This window comes from Pristis pectinata, chromosome 14 (assembly GCF_009764475.1).
Source record: "Pristis pectinata isolate sPriPec2 chromosome 14, sPriPec2.1.pri, whole genome shotgun sequence".
NCBI classification, from domain to species: domain Eukaryota; kingdom Metazoa; phylum Chordata; class Chondrichthyes; order Rhinopristiformes; family Pristidae; genus Pristis; species Pristis pectinata.
Window position 1 is genome coordinate 42,665,017 of NC_067418.1, and position 18,367 is coordinate 42,683,383.

At 42.7% G+C, this 18,367-nt stretch overlaps 1 protein-coding gene across 1 annotated transcript in view; it reads right to left on the reverse strand.

The window, feature by feature from the left end:
• LOC127577716 (N-acetyl-beta-glucosaminyl-glycoprotein 4-beta-N-acetylgalactosaminyltransferase 1-like) overlaps positions 1-18,367 on the reverse strand; it is a 591,438-nt gene that overhangs the window by 472,969 nt on the left and 100,102 nt on the right. The gene's annotated exons all lie outside the window — the stretch shown is intronic.

The window sequence follows — 18,367 nt, forward strand, 5'->3', positions numbered from 1 at the left end:
GAAATAGTGAAGAAAAGGCAGAAGCTTTTCACATCTTATACTGAAGGTAAATTGTTCTGTCTGATGTTCAAATGCAGAGTCATTTTCTGATTAGCAGCAAGTCCTGGTTAATGGCAGGACTCTTAGTAGTGTGGAGAAACAGAGGGATCTTGGGGTCCACATCCATAGATCCCTCAAGGTTGCTGCGCAGGTTGATAGCGTTGCTAAGAAGGCATATAGTGTGTTGGCCTTCATTAGTTGGGGTATTGAGTTCAAGAGCCACCAGGTAATGTTGCAGCTCTATAAAACTCTGGTTAGACCACACTTGGAGTATAGTGTTCAGTTCTGGTCGCCTCATTATAGGAAGGATGTGAAAGCTTTAGAGAAGGTGCAGAGGAGATTTACCAGGATGCTGCCTGGATTGGAGAGCATGTCTTATGGGGATAGGTTGACTGATCTAGGGCTTTTCTCTTTGGAGCGAAGGAGGATGAGAGGTGACTTGATAGAGGTGTAAAAGATGAAAAGAGGCATAGATCGAGTCGACAGTCAGAGATTTTTTTCCCAGGGCAAAAATGGCTATTGTGAGGGGGCATAATTCTAAGGTGATTGGAGGAAGGCATAGGAGGGATGTCAGAGGCAAGTTTTTTTACACACAGAGAGTGGTGGGTGTGTGGAACGTACTGCTAGCGGAGGTGGTGGAGGCAGATACCATAGGGACATTTAAGAGACTCTTAGATAGCCACATGAATGATGGAGGGCTATGTGGGAGGGAAGGGTTAGGTAGAGCAGTATAAAATGTCGGCACAACATTGTGGGCCGAAGGGCCTGTACTGTGCTGTAATGTTCTATGTTCTAAAAAGTAACCAATCAAATATTGAAAGTGAAACATTTACTGACTACCTTTCCTCTGCTACACTTGAAGTTGGTCCAATCATCTTCCAACTATATGCCATAATGGAGCAGATCAAACTTTGTTGTCAGTGATCATCCTGTGGGAAACTGTTGCTATCCGCCTCTGCTAATCACTGCATTCAACCTCCACATCTGCACTGAGGAAGAATGCAACTCACTGGAGATCAGGTGTCAGTGTGTGCCTAACCTCCCAGTTTGTTGGTGGAGTCAAGGATGTTTGTAAAGCCTCCTTTAGAAAGCGTGTTATGTCTATTGACCAGTTGGAATCTGCTGGCTTGTGACTACCTGAAATGGCACTTAGACCTCGAGCCCCTTTGCAGGGGTGTGTGGAAGTCCAGCTAAAATGGCAGAAGGAGTTCAGCACCTCCTGAACTACACATCCACCCTCCCTGCCAGGAACCTCCTGCTCCACCAGTGCCAGTTTCTGCAAGACCCACACTGGCCTCATCGGTCATTTCACAATCTGCAGAATTGGGGTGGAAGCTAGGGCACTTCCTGAGATGTTGTTCTTCAGATGAGTTGGTTATCTTCTGTATTTCTCTATTAATTAACGGTAGTATAATGTGTTCTAATAAAATTTATCATATTTTTGGATTATTTTTATTCTTTTTTGACTTTTTAATGATGTAATGTATGGGGCTGCATTTAAGTGCAGTGCTTAAGGTGATCCAATGACAGTCACTGATTAGATTCAAAACAGAGGTCAATAGATCTCCAGATATTAGAGAAATAGGTCAGTCATAATCTTGTTGAATAATGGAGGAGGTTTAAGGGGCCTACTCTTGCTCCTACTCCTTGTGTTCCATAGCTCTATCTGTCACATCAAATTAGACGCAATATTCAGTGAGAAGAAAAGCCAAGCACTTTTATGAAGTTAAATAACACTTCACTATATTCCCAGTTCATTGCAAGCCCACCGCTTTCAGTCCTTTATTGTTAGGTCCCTGCTTCTGAATTTTTACCCGGTGCACTGACTGCTTCTCACAGCCCCACTCCCGCTGGTGCCTCCTGCAGCTATCCCACACTGTGAATATTGCAGCCTGTGAACTAAGTGTTTCTTCTACAACCTGTGGTGCCATCTGAACTCAAGGCGCCCATAATCACAGGCACTGAACTTCAAAGGGTAGTGGGAAAAAATCTCCAAAGAGTCACAGATGAAGGAAAGGAATCCAATGGTTACGCTGCAAATATTTGTTTTATTAGTCATCTGCAAGTTGAGGAGAAATAAGATAGAATATGTTTATGTGGTGAAGCAGTGTATTGGTTACGTTACTGGACATACAGACAGATATCTGGACCATTGATTTAAAGGCATGAGTTGGAATTCAAGTAACTAAATAAATCTGGACTTAAAAAATATCATCTCCGTAACAGTTCCAGGAATTGCAGCTTTACCACATAGATGCTCACAAAATTCTTTCAGGCTTGACAGGCTGGATGGAGGGAGGATGGGGTTCTAGAGAGAGGGGTCACAGTCTCAGAATTAATTGTAGGTCATTTTGGACTAAAATGAGAAGAAACTTCTTCACTCAGAGAGCAGAGAACCTTAGGAATTTTCTACTCTTGAGAGCTGTGGAGGCTCAGTCACTGTTCAGTCTAAACAGAGATCAATAGATTTCTGGACATGATGGGTATCGAGCGATATGGTTTACTGCAGGAAAATGACACTGAGCTTTTGTTCTCTTGCCCCTGCTCTGCCATTCATCAGCTAAATCTTGATGAATGGCAGAGCAGGGGCAAGAGAACAAAAGGGCTATTCCTGCTCTTAATTCTTATGTGTGTACGCACCATATTGCCATAAAAACCCACCTGGATAACTAAGGTCTTTCAGATCTTCCTTGGTCTAGCTATATTTAACTACAGACCCACCAGTGTGGTTGGCTCGTCAGTTCAGGGGCAATTAGGAACAAATGCCAACATTGCCAGAGGTGACTCCCTCCTGTGAATGAATAAATAGTAAAAGGAAATGAGCTGCTGCGGGTCTTAAATACAGAGCCTGAAAGTCTAGTGGATTCAATAGCAACTTTACAACATTATGGATAAATACTTGAAAGGGAAAGAAAACATTCAGGGTTAGGAGGAAAAAAGAAGGGGCATGGGATTATTGGGTGGTCCTTACAGAGAGCCAGCACAGGCAACGATGGCTGAATGGCCCTATTTATTGGTATTGGTTTATTATTGTCACTTGTACCAAGGTACAGTGAAAAACTTGTCTTGCATACCGTTCGTACAGGTCAATTCATTACACAGTGCAGTTACATTGGGTTAGTACAGAGTGCATTGAGGTAGTACAGGGTAAAAACAATAACAGAATACAGAGTAAAGTGTCACAGCTACAGAGAAAGTGCGGTGCAATAAGTGCGAGGTCACAACAAGGTAGATTGTGAGGTCAGAGTCCATCTCATCGTATAAGGGAACCATTCAATAGTCTTATCACAGTGGGGTAGAAGCTGTCCTTAAGTCTGGTGGTACGTGCCCTCAGGCTCTTGTATCTTCTACCCGACAGAAGAGGAGAGAAGAGAGAATGACCCCGATGGGTGGGGTCTTTAATTATGTTGGCTGCTTCACCAAGACAGTGAGAGGTAAAGACAGAGTCCAAGGAGTGGAGGCTGGTGTCTGTGTGGAATGATTCTGCAATTCTGTGATTCTATGATCTGACTAAGACAAATAATATCAGCAAATAGGGAAACCAAATCATTTTAAAAATGAAATGAAATGGGTTGTTAAAAAGGCATCATTGCCAGTTAAAGTTTTGTTATCCAACCTTTCGCTTCCCCATAAAAGCACAACATAATTTGTATTATACAAATCACTATAAACCTCGTAACATTTTCATCGCGGGTCATAGGCGTTGTATTTACACTCATTAGTTTCTCCCTGATAAAAGCCAGTTTCAATATGGTTGCAGTATTTGGAGCTGTCTAAATGAGATATGCAAAAACACAGGTAATTGCACAGATCGAAAGTTGTGCTTAATTAGATTTTCCAAGAGAATAGCTCAATGTGTTTGGCTATATGCTGCATTATAATATTATTTAGAATACGTTTATGAACTTCTAATGTCATTAATTTGGGAATATGCCTCTCACGAGTCATCCTATTCATTTCGTAAATTATGTTGAAGTCTCCAGCCTGAATGAAGAACATTTTAAAATCTAAATTAAGTTCAAGTAAGCAATTTGTCCTGTGTTCAGGCGATAATGGAAGGAGTCTTTAACTATCTTTAATTTTATTGCTCCCCTTCCATCCTCCATGGACCCCCTCACTAATCAAGTTACAGGTGGCATCTCAGTAATGCTCACCGCTTGAATCCTCCCGACCCGTGACACCGTCCTGCCCAACAGCTTCTTTGGTTGCACCACTATTTTTCAACTGCAGATGAAGTGAGCTCACAACCCGAGCAATAATTTTTTGCTTAGATTTGAAAAATCTGTTGCCAGCTTGGGGAAATATATTTTAATTAAAAACTAATCAGGGACTAATACGTATCATGAAGCTCATGATGCAGAGTGAGTGGAAGCTGAATGGAATGGAGGCCAAGTGATTTGCTGGCCTCTATTGCAAGAGAATTTGAATACAAGTGTAGGGACATCTTGCTGTGAATATACAGGATCTTAGTGACATCTCACCTGGAATATTATGTGTAGGCCTGTTCTCAGTACCGAACGAAGGATTTACTTTCAATTGAGGAAGTACAGCGAAGGTTCACCAGATTCTTCCTGGTATGGCAAGTTTGTCGTGTGAGGAGAGACTAAGCAGACTGCAGCTATTTTCTCGAGTTTACAAGTATGAGAGATGATCTCATTGAAATGTGCCAAATTCCTAAGGGGTAGCTCAATGGATAGGGTGTGTAGAAGCAGTTCCAAAATAAGGGTAAGTACAGAGGGCGGTGAACCTTTGGAAGTCTCTATCCAAGAGGGCTGTGGAGGCTCTGTGGATACAAGAAAGAGATCAACTCAGATTTTTGGATATAAATGGACTTAAGGATATGGGGCTACTACTGGAAGAAGTGAATGGTCAGCTATCATAATTTTGAATGCTGAACCAGGTGCAAGTGTTCAAGTGACTTGTACCTGCTACTATTACGATATTATGACCCTTGTCTCAATCAGAACCACAGGCGAAACATGCTTATAGCAAAGCTAAGACAGCTCCTTGTGTCCCAGTGACTCTTATGAAAATATCCACAACACGGCACTGCTTGATATTAAATTGACCATGTCAATGGCAAGTAGGTGACAAAAACGGAAAGGTAAGCATCACACTGATGGATTAGTTAGACTCTTTTACATTGATTTGATGTGGAAACACATTTAGCTGGTGCACTCATAGCCCTCAAGGACTTTATCTGGAGATGTTGTTCTTCACAATGTATTTACGTGTACTTAATTAAATACTTCACAGATGACTACTTAAAAAATAGCTAAATCAAACTGGGTTAAATCGCATCCGTAACAATGCTAACAGGAATCATGTGAACATATCAAAGACCCCACGCACCTGGGTCATTCTCTCTTCTCTCCTCTTCCATCAGGTAGAAGATACAGGATCCTGAGGGCACATACCACCAGGCTCAAGGACAGCTTCTATCCCACTGTGATAAGACTATTGAACGGTTCCCTTATACGATGAGATGGATTCTGACCTCACGACCTACCTTGTTGTGACCTTGCACCTTATTGCACTGCACTTTCTCTGTAGCTGTGACACTTTACTCTGTACTCTTATTGTTTTTACTTGTACTACCTCAACGCACTCTGTACTAACTCAATGTAACTGCACTGTGTAATGAATTGACCTGTACGATTGGTATGCAAGACAAGTTATTCACTGTACTTTGGTACAAGTGACAATAATAAACCAATACCAATCCGCCATTCACCTGATTGGATGCAACTGCAAAAGGTCAATAAGCTCGACGTCCATCCACAGCAGAACAACTAGTTTGTTCGGTGCCCCACCACTGGTCAATATTCTTAGCAGTGTCTAAAACTCCAAGGCATAGGTTTAAGGTGAAAGGGAGGAGGTTTAAAGGAGATTGGAGGGGTAAAATCTTTCCACACAGAGTAGTTGGTATCTGGAATAAGCTGCCAGAGGAGGTGGTGGAGGCAGCAATGGTAACAACATCTAAGAGACACCTGGGCAGGGATAGAGGGATATGGAATTAATGTAGGCAAGTGGGATTAGTTTAAATAGGCATAATGGTTGGCATAGATGTGGTGGGTCGAAGGGCCTGTTTCAATGCTGTACAACTCTATGACTACCTGCTGCCACCTTCCTATTTTGTGCCCACTTTTCCAACAATTCCATGTCTAAACACTTCAGTTCCGAGTCTTCATCCATGCCACGGTAGCAAAACAGCCCTAAGTTAGGTCAACTAAGTCTCAAAGAGGCTGCCCCTCTTTCTCTTCCTCATCCTACCTTCAGGCTTCCAGATGGCTGAGAGCCCAACCTTCCTTCAACACCTTTCCACTGCCACCCAAGTGGGTGGGATGAGCACCTTCGTGTACTCCTCATCTACCAAATACAGTCACAGAATCAGGTGCAATGCTTTCTCTTGCCATGCTCCCATTGTTAGCTCTGGCGCCCAATAAGAAAGCTTATGGGGTGCAAGCTTTCGTAACTCGAGGGATCAAGTTTAAGGGCCGCGAGGTAATGATGCAGCTGTATAAAACTCTGGTTAGACCACACTTAGAGTACTGTGTCCAGTTCTGGTCACCTTATTAGAAGGAGGGTGTGGAAGCGTTGGAAAGGGTGCAGAGGAGATTTACCAGGATGCTGCCTGGTTTAGAGAGTATGCATTATGAGGAGAAAGTGAGGGAGCTAGGGCTTTACTCTTTGGAGAGAAGGAGGATGAGGGGAGACATGATAGAGGTGTACAAAATATTAAGAAGAATAGATAGAGTGGACAGCCAGCGCCTCTTTCCCAGGACACCAATGCTCAAAACAAGAGGGCATGGCTTTAAAGTAATGGGTGGGAAGTTCAAGGGAGATATCAGAGGAAGGTTATTTTACCCAGAGAGTGGTTGGGGCATGGGATGCGCTGCCTGGGGTAGTGATGGAGGCAGGTACATTGGTCAAGTTCAAAAGATTGCTAGATAAGCATATGGAGGAATTTAAGATAGAGGGATATGTGGGAGGAAGATGTTAGATAGTATTAGGAGAGGTTTAAAGGTCGGCACAACATTGTGGGCCGAAGCACCTGTATTGCTTTACTGTTCCATGTTCTATCCCCTCCAAGGAGCTATCCTTGGCTTCTCATATTTCTTCCTGTCTCCTGCCCCTTGGAAATATCATTCAAAACATAGGATCACTTTCTACATGGACACTGATGGCACCCAGCCCCACCTCACCACCACCTCACTCAACCTCTCCCATCTCCAAATTGTCAGCCTGCTTCCCCGACGTCTGGTCATGACCTAGATATTGGGAAGACCAAAGCCTTGTGCTTGGTACCACCATAAACTTGTTCCTTCGCCATTGACTCCATTCCCCCATTCTGGCAACTGTCTGACAGTTAACTAGACAGTTCATAAAAGTCTTCTCACACTCAATCCTGAGGTTAACTTCTGACCACATATCTGTGTCCATTTGCACCTGTGTAACAGATAGCACTTCCTCAACTCATCCACTGCTGAAAACCCCTTCCATGCCTTTGTTGCTGCTAAGTACGACTACTTTAATACTCTACTGGCCAAGCTCCCATATTCTACCCTCTGATAACTACAGAACATCCAAAACTCCGCTGCTTAGATCCTGATTTGCATCATTCACCCATCACCCCTATATCTCCTGCTTTACAGTGGCTCAAGCAGTGATTTAATTTTAAGATATCATTGTTTTTAAGTTTCTCCCATTGTCTAACCCTTCCCCATCTATATAATCTCCTGCATTCCACACCATTCCAACCAGGTGGTTACCAATTGTTTTCAGAAGGAATTAATTAACGCATCATTACTTGCTGCTTCTGGGAGTATTCTCCACATTATCATTGTTCTATACTGCAAAAATGTCTTCACATCACTTATTAATTTTCAATCTCAATTGCCTATTCTGTGCCCAGAGACAGAAACTAATTGCTTTCTTAAACCTACACCTCTCTGTACTTAAAAGTTTCCTCTTGGCTTCTAATTCAGCTCTTCCACATTGTCCCTTTCCAAGTATTAGAACTACTGCTTCACATTCAAATTCATTAAGTCAGCTTGACCAAACAGCAGGCAATAAACTAATTTTTCAGAGACATAAGAGACTGCGGCTGTTGGAATCTAAAGCGCAAAAAAACAGACTGCTGGAGTAACTCAGCGGGTCAGGCAGCATCTGTGCAGGGAGAATGAAGTATCATTTCCCTCCACAGATGAAGTGTTGATCTCCTAATCTACGTTATCGTGTCCCCTGCACTTTATTTGTTTACCTGCACTGCACTTTCTCTGCAGCTGCTACACTATGTTCTGCATTCTGTTTCTTTTTACTACCTCCATGCATGGCATGATTTGTCTGTATGGCATGCAAGCAAAAGTTTTTCACTGTATCCCAGCACATGCGACAATAAGCAAACTAATAAACCACAGCAGGACAGTCGACATTGCAGGTCAACACCTTCCACTCTTCATCTGGACATGAAGGGTCTCAACCCGAAACGTCCACTGCCCATTTCCTTGCACAGATGCTGCCTGACCCATTGAGCTCCTCCAGATAATTTTTCAGCTTGCCTGTATCTTCACTAAGTCTACCTTAAAGGGGTCCACTGTCACGGCAGCACCAACTTTTATTTCCTGCCCACCAACACCCCCCAACCACCTTACCAAGCCAAGTTCTGAATGAGACAACACCAGGAGTACAGGTGGAGAAGGGGGGGGTGGTGGTTTACTGGGCATGGTCCAAGACCAATATCCTGGAAACTTTCTGACTAACAGCGCAGTATTTTCACCAAATAGCAGACATTTCAGACAGCAGCATACGAAGGCAATCAGGGTTGAGTGGTGAATGCTGAGCCTGCCGGCAATGCCCACAACACTAGAGAATAAAACAACAAGCAGAAGTGCAGCCTTGGAACATTTCTGATTGAAAATCTTTCACTGAGGAAAATCTAGCCCCCAGCCTCTCAGAAGTACGGTTGGTTTCATATCTTGTTCTTAGAAAGTCCCTTGTGCACCCTGAATCTTTCATCATATTTAGTCAGAGTATTTAGTTCGTGTCAAAGGCAATCTGAAATTTGAAACAAACTATTGAAAGGGTTTCCTTTAATTAACATTCACAAACCTTCTCCTCCAAATCAAAGCTGTCTGATATTCGTTCTTAATGTTGTGTTGCTATATACGTCACTGTGTGTTTCGATGTACATGTGACTAATAAAGATATCTCATCTCTTATCTACTCTTTAGAATTAGATGGCAGCATTAGATCACTCACATCTCTGAGGCAATGGGCTGTGCGTTCAACCCCACTCAAACACCTGAGCACCAAAACAGGGCCGGCACTGCAGTATGGAACTGAGGGGATGCTACACTATTAGAGGTGTTAGATATCTAATCAAATATTAATTGAGATACCGACTGCATTTCCTAGCAGACATAAAAGATTCCATTGTATTATTCAAAAAAGATCAGCAGCCTCCCACTGTGTTGTGGCGATATCTACTCCTCCATCAACATCGTTAAAACTGCACACCTGAAGATTTACCACATTGAGTTCTTGTTTTGTTATGGGCCATGTATCCTATGGTCCAAAAGTCAATTGTTTTATTTTTGGCTGTAAAGCATTTTGGGATGTCCTGAGTTGATAAAAGGTATTATAAAAATGCAAGTTCTTCCCTTAGTATGGTTTCCGCTATTTGTCCTGAGCTAATAAGCCTGTATTGCCTGACGCAAATTTCCTTTGTCAAGCATTATACACTCTCGTTTCTCTTTTACACGCCTGTGAACCTCTCCAATCATTTTTCCAGTTCAAACTTCAGTTGCACATCCCTGCTCCGAACACAGTGCCCATTAGAGAAGGCATCAATAAAAAGATGACAAATATGACCTGACAATTCTGCTAAGCCCAGTGATCCAAATTGTTTAAATAGAGATTGAAAATTTCATTTGGAGTATAGGGGAGCAGGACTGGGAGATGGAATGTAGCAAAGACCTGTATTTATGAGCCACTGCCATTTTGTGGACTTCCACCTCGATGCAGAAACGCAAGAAACTAGCAGGTGGTACAACAAACATTACTGCTGCCTACAAACATAGAGTAAGTGGTATCCACATTGCTCTGGAGGTTGAGAACAAAGGTTTCCGATTTACAACTTAAAGCCATTCCAGCGGAAATGCACCCGGAATTTAATTTTATTTTAAAGTGGCCTTCTCGTTATCAGACTCTGGTGCTGCTGGCAGAATTCTGCAACAATTCATAGAGAGATCCAACAGGGAAGCAGGCCCTTCGGCCCATGTCCATGCTGACCATCAACCACCCATCCACACCAATTCTACATTAATTCCATTTTTTTTTATTCTCAGCACATTCTCATCAACTCTCATCCCCACCCCTCGCAACTAGGTTCTACCACCCACCTACACACTAGGGGCAATTTACAGTGGCCAATTAACCTACCAACCTGCACGTCACTGGGATGCGGGAAGAAGCTCACGCAGTCACTGGGAGAACATGCAAACTCCACACAGACAGCACCCGAGGTCAGGATTGAACCTGCGTCTCTGGCATTATAAGCCAGCAGCTCCACTAGCTGCACCACTATGTCAGGTGGGCATTCTCCCTACAGGTACCTGCTGAGTATTTCCATCATTTTCTATTTATTATAATAAACTGAAAGGTTATCCAAAACTAAACAGCAATGAGAAACTGCATATATCGAGGCCATAGGGTCATAGAGAGGTATAGCACAGAAACAGACCATCAACGACAACAATTCTGCAGCAACAGGTAAGGTTGTGCTTTCAATCCTGCAACAGTGCTTTTGAATGCTATTTGGAAATTTCCCCTTTTTTTTCCCCATGTGGAATAAGCTGGGACAGAGGCAATCAGCTGCCCAGCCAATCTGAGGATCTTATGTGTTGCCTCCAAGTTCAACACGAGTTCTATTTGTAACTCTTTCATCATATTCCGATGAAAAACCTGACATTTCCTACCCAGTTCTCTCTCAAAAGCTTCCTCTCTCTCAATCTTGCGCTAGTGTTGTTGTTTATTTTGCACACGTGCAAGTCATGTATAATTTATGTTAATTGCAATTATGCTAACTGACGTTAGTCCTTGTCTTGTAATGTACTGCTGCTGCATAAAGCTAATTTTCACAGTGTTTTTACCTGTGTATGTATGCCTATGACAACAATAAACTTGAACAGATTCTTCATCATGGAGATAGTTATGGTGATAGCATATGGTGATAGCATATGGAGATAGCATATGGAGATAGCATAGTGATTAAACTACTGGACGGCACGGTAGTGTAGTGGTTAGCAAAATGCTATTGCAGCGCCAGCGACCCGGGTTCAATTCCTGTCACTGTCTGTAAGGAGTTTGTACGTTCTCCCCGTGTGTCTGCGTGGGTTTCCCCCTGGTGCTCTGGTTTCCTCCTACATTCCAAAGACATAAAGACATACAGGTTAGGAAGTTGTGGGCATGCTGTGTTGGCACCGGAAGAGTGGCGACACTTGCGGGCTGCCCCCAGCACATTCTCAGTAACGCAAAAAAATGCATTTCACTGTGTGTTTCGATGTACCTGTGACTAATAAATATCTTACCTTACCTTAATAATCCAGAGGCCAGGATTAATGATTTCACCACGTTGGCTCGGAAGTGTAACCTGTAGCTCAGAATATTAGTGTTGTTAATGACGAACCTGAAACTACCAAACTGTCACCTGTTAATCTGTGGCCTTCGTGTGACTCCAGAATGACAGCATTGTGATTGACCCTTAACCATACTCTGAAATGGCCCAGCGAGCCACTGAAATCAAGGTGAATGAGACATGATCAGTAATGCTGGCAGTAGCAGCAATGCCTCAATCCTGAGAATAAATTTTAAAATGAGAATATTAAATGGACCACCACCTCCTTAAAAGGAATCCAGTAATTTGCATGTTCACTAGGAGCAGGCACATTCCAAGAATCAAGTTGGTGCAAAAAAAGATGATTAAAGTAAAAAAAACACACAAAAGCAGCAGGAATGATCTTCTGAGGTCAGGATACATGGTACATGAGAATTCTAAATAAAATTGAAAGTAAAAGAGAAACTGCCAATGCTGCATATCCAAAACAAAAACAGAATTTGCCGAAAACTCTCCCAACAGGTCAGGCAGCATCTGTGGAGAGAGAAACAGAGCTAATGTTTGAGGTCAGAGTCCCACCATCAGGTCAGATCTCCGAAGATCTGACCTGATGAAGGGTCTTTGACCTGAAACGTTAACTCAGTTTCTCTTTCCACAATTGCTGCCTGACCTGCTGAGAGTTTTCAACACTTTCTATTACTGCTTGAGGGACTTTAAAGACTCGTCCAACCTCTGGCATTCCTGACTTAAGGAAGCTCAATCAGATGCTTGCGTCTAAAGTTGTGCCTTAATCTACATTAAATAAATTTACCAAAAATAAATAAGGTTGGTCAAATCTTCATGTGAAACCTATAGAAAAAACACATTTTTAAAAATAAATAAGGATTTCCAATTCAAAATGTAGCCAGTTTGTTTCCATCGCAAAATACGCTGCTGCAGCAGTTAAGCTGTCAACATTAGGTAGGAATCTTAAATTATGTATTATGACAAAGTCAAGCAAACCTTTGCGGAAGAAGGTTAATGTATAATAATAAGGCACAGAATCACCTTCAGGGGAGGAAAGGTTATTAACTGTATAAAATGCTCTGCTGCCTATTTTAGAAAGGATTCCACTCCCTCACCCCTTCCTTTGACCAAGAGTAATCAAAAGCAAAGAGATGTTTTGGCATCTCCATATATGGAAATGCCACTAGCTTTACCAAGCATTGAGGTTATAAGATAATCATTTATCTTTTCCTTGAGTAGAAGGACCAGGAAACACTGAGACAACTAATTAATGTCCTTTAAACTATTGTCATAAATGATGAACTCACTGGATCTTTAACTTCTGGGTACAGAAGTTCCCATGGTGCTTTACGGAACTCTCTTTATAGTCTCCCTAATATAATTTTATAAGTAAAAGCATTTGATGGCCATGTAGTTAGTACACAGATGTTTTTGCTTGGTGAATCATTATCCCATGAAACTCTACAGCTCACTTACTCTAATGTCAATACACATTTCTACAAGTTACTGTTCATTGTTCTCTCTACATGAGTAGCTTGGCAATCTAACATGCTTTCACTTATTTTACTGACTACTTCTTGTGCATGACAATAATTGTTCTTACTATGCAGGGAAGGTTGCTGAATATATTGGGCTGAAACACCAGTCAGATCGGGAAGAACTGGTTGGAGAATTGGTGATGAGGTAGCAATTCAGAGGCAAGCAAAAACATGAAACATTCCTGGCGGAGTTTGCAAATCGATGCCAAATCCTTACCATGATACAGGCAGCAATCTACCCCACAAGATAAAAGTTGCCAGTGCAACAACCACGTGGCACTGCAGCGGGGAGTAAGTTCAGTGCTCCAGTTCCTTGGTTGTTCAGAACAGCAGAAACTGACACATCTGACAAATCTGATGGTAACCATCCTCTTGCATACACAGTAGTGACACCAACAATTTTTATCCCAGCAGCAATTTACTGTTGCCCTCCCCAATCCCCCCCCCCCCACCAAAAGTCTAGCTAGTGTAACACCCGGCAGTTCTCAACACAAGTTCTGCTCCTTGTTTTTAATCTGTAATGGACAACGAGTAGTCCTCATCAAGACAGAACAAGAAAATGAAAAGCCCTTCTTGTTCTCAGATAAGCCGATGTATCAAATGAAGATCATCATTAGTGGTGTCTTGACACAGTCAGTACTTTGATCATGTACTAGTAACGTGAGAAGAGATCTTCGCCTCACTGTTGGGAATAACTATTGCTCAAAGTGCCTGCCGTGTCAGCAGCCCTGTGGCCAACAATGCTAACAAAGCATGCAACTTTAGTTCCACACACCATTAATATCATTTCAATCACTGTTGTTTCATACTATTTGACATGGGATGCCTCACTTAGACTAGATGGATCCATCCAAACTGCTGCCTCTGCCTCTCAAAGACCTCAAGGCTTCGGTTCCACAATTGTCCCAAATGTGGAATGGACTTCAAGCAGAGACCAGACCTCAGGATGACATATACAAAGGTCCCATCCCCAGCACTGCTGTCAACCTCCGGCAGCTTGTGTTTCCATAGGCCAGTTTCACCACTCTAGATGTCTTTGGTGAACAGAAACATTTTTTAAAACGCTGAATTTTTTTAATACATTAAAGATACATTAAGCAACTGTTAAAGACACAAATATACAGAGAAATACAGAAAAATAAACTGAAAAGATAGTTAGGTACACCTTTTTAATTAAGGTCAGTGATACTACTCAAATGAATGGATCCATGCTCGGTACTCCAGCTGAAGTGCTCCTGGTGTCATGACTCCAGAATTTATGGAATGCCTGGGCTCAGTGTAAATCCAGGAGCAGAGCGAGAGGAGCTCTGATAGTGATCTCAATGGTGAATTCAAGGGCAGAGAGAGGGAGTTAACCTGATCTCCAACTCAATGGTGTATCCAGGGATAGAAAGAGAAGGGTATCTGTTTATCCAACTCAAATGGTGAAGCACAGAGCAGAGTAAAAGAGCCATCTGACCTCTAGCTCAAGTACGTTCAGCGGCAGAGAGAGGTATCTGACTTTCAGTTCTGTGGTAAATCCAGAAACAGAGAGAGAGAGGGGTAGTTGACTTACAACTCAAATGGTAAATCCAGGGTAGTGCAAAAGGGGCATCTGGTGTTCTGTACTTCATTGCCGCTCTGTGCGCAGGCTAAGAGGCTCAGAGTGCACTGACATGTGCACTGCAGCCAGCAGGCCAATCTCTATGGAACCACCAGCTGGTCGTCAGTGCAGTCCAATCCAATGGTACCAAGGAGTGACTAATCCCCAAGAATGGATAACATCCATCCCTTCTTTCAAAAGAAGTAGGTGGAGAATTATAGATCAGCAAACTGTAGGTCTCAAAATTCTCTCTGATCGTGAATTCGACTGGAAAATAGTGCACTCTTATTTAAGTAGTGTGAGGGGGAGGTCAGAAAATTATAGATCAGTTGGCCTAACGTCAGTACTGGATTTTAATTAAGGACACTAGACACCTTGGATGTTCTCAGCTGAATAAAAAGAAAGCTGGCACGGATTGAAACATTTCAGATCCTGAGGGGACATGACAGCATAGATGTTGGGGCACTGATGTTTATTCTTCGTTGGGGTGGCTCAGCAGCACAGCTAGCAGAGCATTGTAGAGACAAGATGATTCGGTGTATTTATAGCAGAAGTAGATAAATTATTTGAAAGATCGGGGAACTAAGAGCTACAGGGAACGGAAGAGGAGATGAGGCCGGGGTAGATCAGACATGATCGTATTGAATGGCAGGACAGGGATGAGGGGCTGAAAGGCCTACTCCTGCTCCTGTTTTCTTATGTTTCCATAAAGGGTAGGTCATGCCTGAAAAAGCTGGTGGCACTGGGATGCTTGGAACACAGTGATTTGTAACAGACCACGACAGATATTGAGCAACACACAAGATGCTGGAGCAATTTGGCAGGTTAGGTAGCATCGGTGAGGGAAAAATGATGGTTGATGTTTCGGGTCGAGACCCTTCATCTGGAGTGAAAGATAGAGGGGAGGTAAAGAGGTGAAAGGAAGGGGTGGAGCAAGAGCCGGCAGGTGATAGGTGGATCCAGGTGAGGAGGGGTGATGGGCAGAAGGGGGGAGGGGGGAATGGAAATAGCAGATTAATGTAAGTCAGCCGTGAACTATATTGTCACCAATGTAGCCTCACTCCATCTTCCTGCCTTATTAGTAGTTAAAAGATCTGAATTACTTTAAGCTGTAAAGGAAATGAGAACTTTTAAGTTCAAAGAAGAATTGAATGCTGATGGCTCATCACACAGGGCAATGTCAGTACATCTGGAGCTGCTGCTGATCTCCACAAAGGGAAGTTGGAGCAGATATATTTCACACATATCGTTATCAACTCAGCGCAAGAAGCTTCAATCAGCCTGACCAAAGCTGGGAAAACACCAGGGATTTAGAGTCAGCGTTGGCAAAAATAGTCAATGCGTGTCTACTGCTTGGCTCAGACTGACAAGCGGCTCACGTGTTGGAACAAAAACAGAGGGGGCTGGGAACAGTCGGCAGGTCAGGCAGCCGACCTGGGAAGACTGCATGTTGAAACTCTCATCTTGATCTGGTATCTGTCAATGGCAACGAGGAGTGGAAGCAAAGGCACCTAAAGGAGACGTTAGCTGTAGAATGGCAAACACTAAATCCTGTGGCTAGACAAGAAACTACTGAAAAGTAGCAAGCAACAGTTTTTCTGAGAAAAATCTACGTTGCACTGGGGGAGAAGCACTATACATACTCAGGGCTGGGGCTATTGGTCTTTATGTTGACTCCCAGAAAATTAGCCAAAGGTCCCTTTCTCAGCTGGTTTAAGTGAAAACTAAACCCTTGGGCTTCCTGGAGTGCACTGGGTTGATGTTTTCATTACCTTTATATTTCCAGCATTGCTTGCATCAATATGTTTGTCTTACTCACCATTGTAACCCTCTTCACCTTCTAAGAGTTTTCTATTTTGTACTTAGAGCTGAATAGCATTTGCCAATGAAACTATTGTCTCATGAGAGTATAGATCTACTTCGTATAACTGTCCTTATGTGTTCTCTAAACCAATCAGTTTCATTCTCTCTCCATATTTGGCAGGTTGATTACGTAAAAATATCAACTATGTCAATTCAGGTATCGCAGCTAAATGGAAGAGTAAACTTGACACTTGGCTTGCAATATCATTTCATGAATGCTTGTGGATAGTGTAGTTGGTTAATAGGGATTAGCCCGACTGCTTATTTCTTGTTGTACTGCCACATGCATGAAATCATGCAATAAAATGCACTTCATTTATTTAGCCAGTTTGAAATGGCAGATGAAGACAGTTGAGACAAAACTGAGTGCCACGTGTATGGGATTAGACAAATTCAAACTGGCTATTTTCACGCAACAACATGTAGGGGAGGGAGTACTTAAAAAAAGGAGTTAGGAGGGTGAAGAGATGGCATGAAATAGCACTGGCGGGCAAGATTACAGAAAATCCCAAAGCATTTTGTAAGTATATTAATGGCAAAAGGGTAACCAGGAAATGAGTCGGGAACAAAGAGGCTATCTGTGCATGGAATCGGAGGACGTGGGTGAGGTCTGAAATGAATATTTCTCATCTACATTCACTGAGGAGGAGAAGGATATCATAGCTGGAGAATTCAGGGAGAGGACAGTGAAATTCTATGACACATTATCATTAAAAAGGAGGTATCAGCAGTTCCTACGAATCATGGGGAAGTTCCATTTTATTTTAAGGAGGCTTTCGGCACGCCCTTGAACCTCTTAGTAATACCTCTGTGATAGAGCTTGAAATAGTGTCTGTTTTGGGGGTCTCACAGGAAAACACACAAAAGGAAAACTTGTATGAAAAAAGGAAATGCCACATTTGTGCATTTAGTTGTGAACCCACTGCTGAAGAAGTGCAGAATATGTTTTTCCCACTCCTAGTGTATATTCAGCGACACTTGATAACCAAGCAGGAAAAAAAATTCTGTTCCCCTGCAGTGACATCATTCACCTTAATGGGGAGAAAATTTAGAAACATTATTTCATGATTAAATCCTGCAGTGGCACAAATGGGAATAGTCTAAATTTGTGAGCAATTGTTTGTACCTCGTATATAATGGTTCATAAGTGAGAGCCTGCATATTTCACTGTGTTATGATGAATGTTCATCGCTTGGATGAACTATTGCTTGGTAATAGATGTTATGTAGAGCTGAAATTACAAACAGAAACTGGATGCTCAGCAAGTCAGGCTGCATTTGTGGAGGGAGAAACAGACTTAATATTTCAGGTCGATAACCTTTCATTGGAACTGGGAAAGTGAGAAGATAATTGGGTTTTAACTTGCAGAGAGAGAGAGATGAGATGAGATATCTTTATTAGTTTCATGTACATCAAAACACACAGTGAGATGCGCCTTTTGCGTAGAGTGTGCTGGAGGCAGCCCGCAAGTGTTGCACGCTACCGGTGCCAACATAGCATGCCCACAACCTCCTAATCTGTAGGTCTTTGGAATGTGGGAGGAAACCGGAGCACCCGGAGAAAACCCACGCAGACACAGGGAGAATGTACAAACTCCTTACAGACAGTGGCGGAATTGAACCCAGGGTCACTGGCGCTGTAAAGCGTTACGCTAACCGCTACACTACCGTGCCTGCTGGGAGTGGACAGAAAAAAGATGTCTGTAATGAGATGGAAACCAAC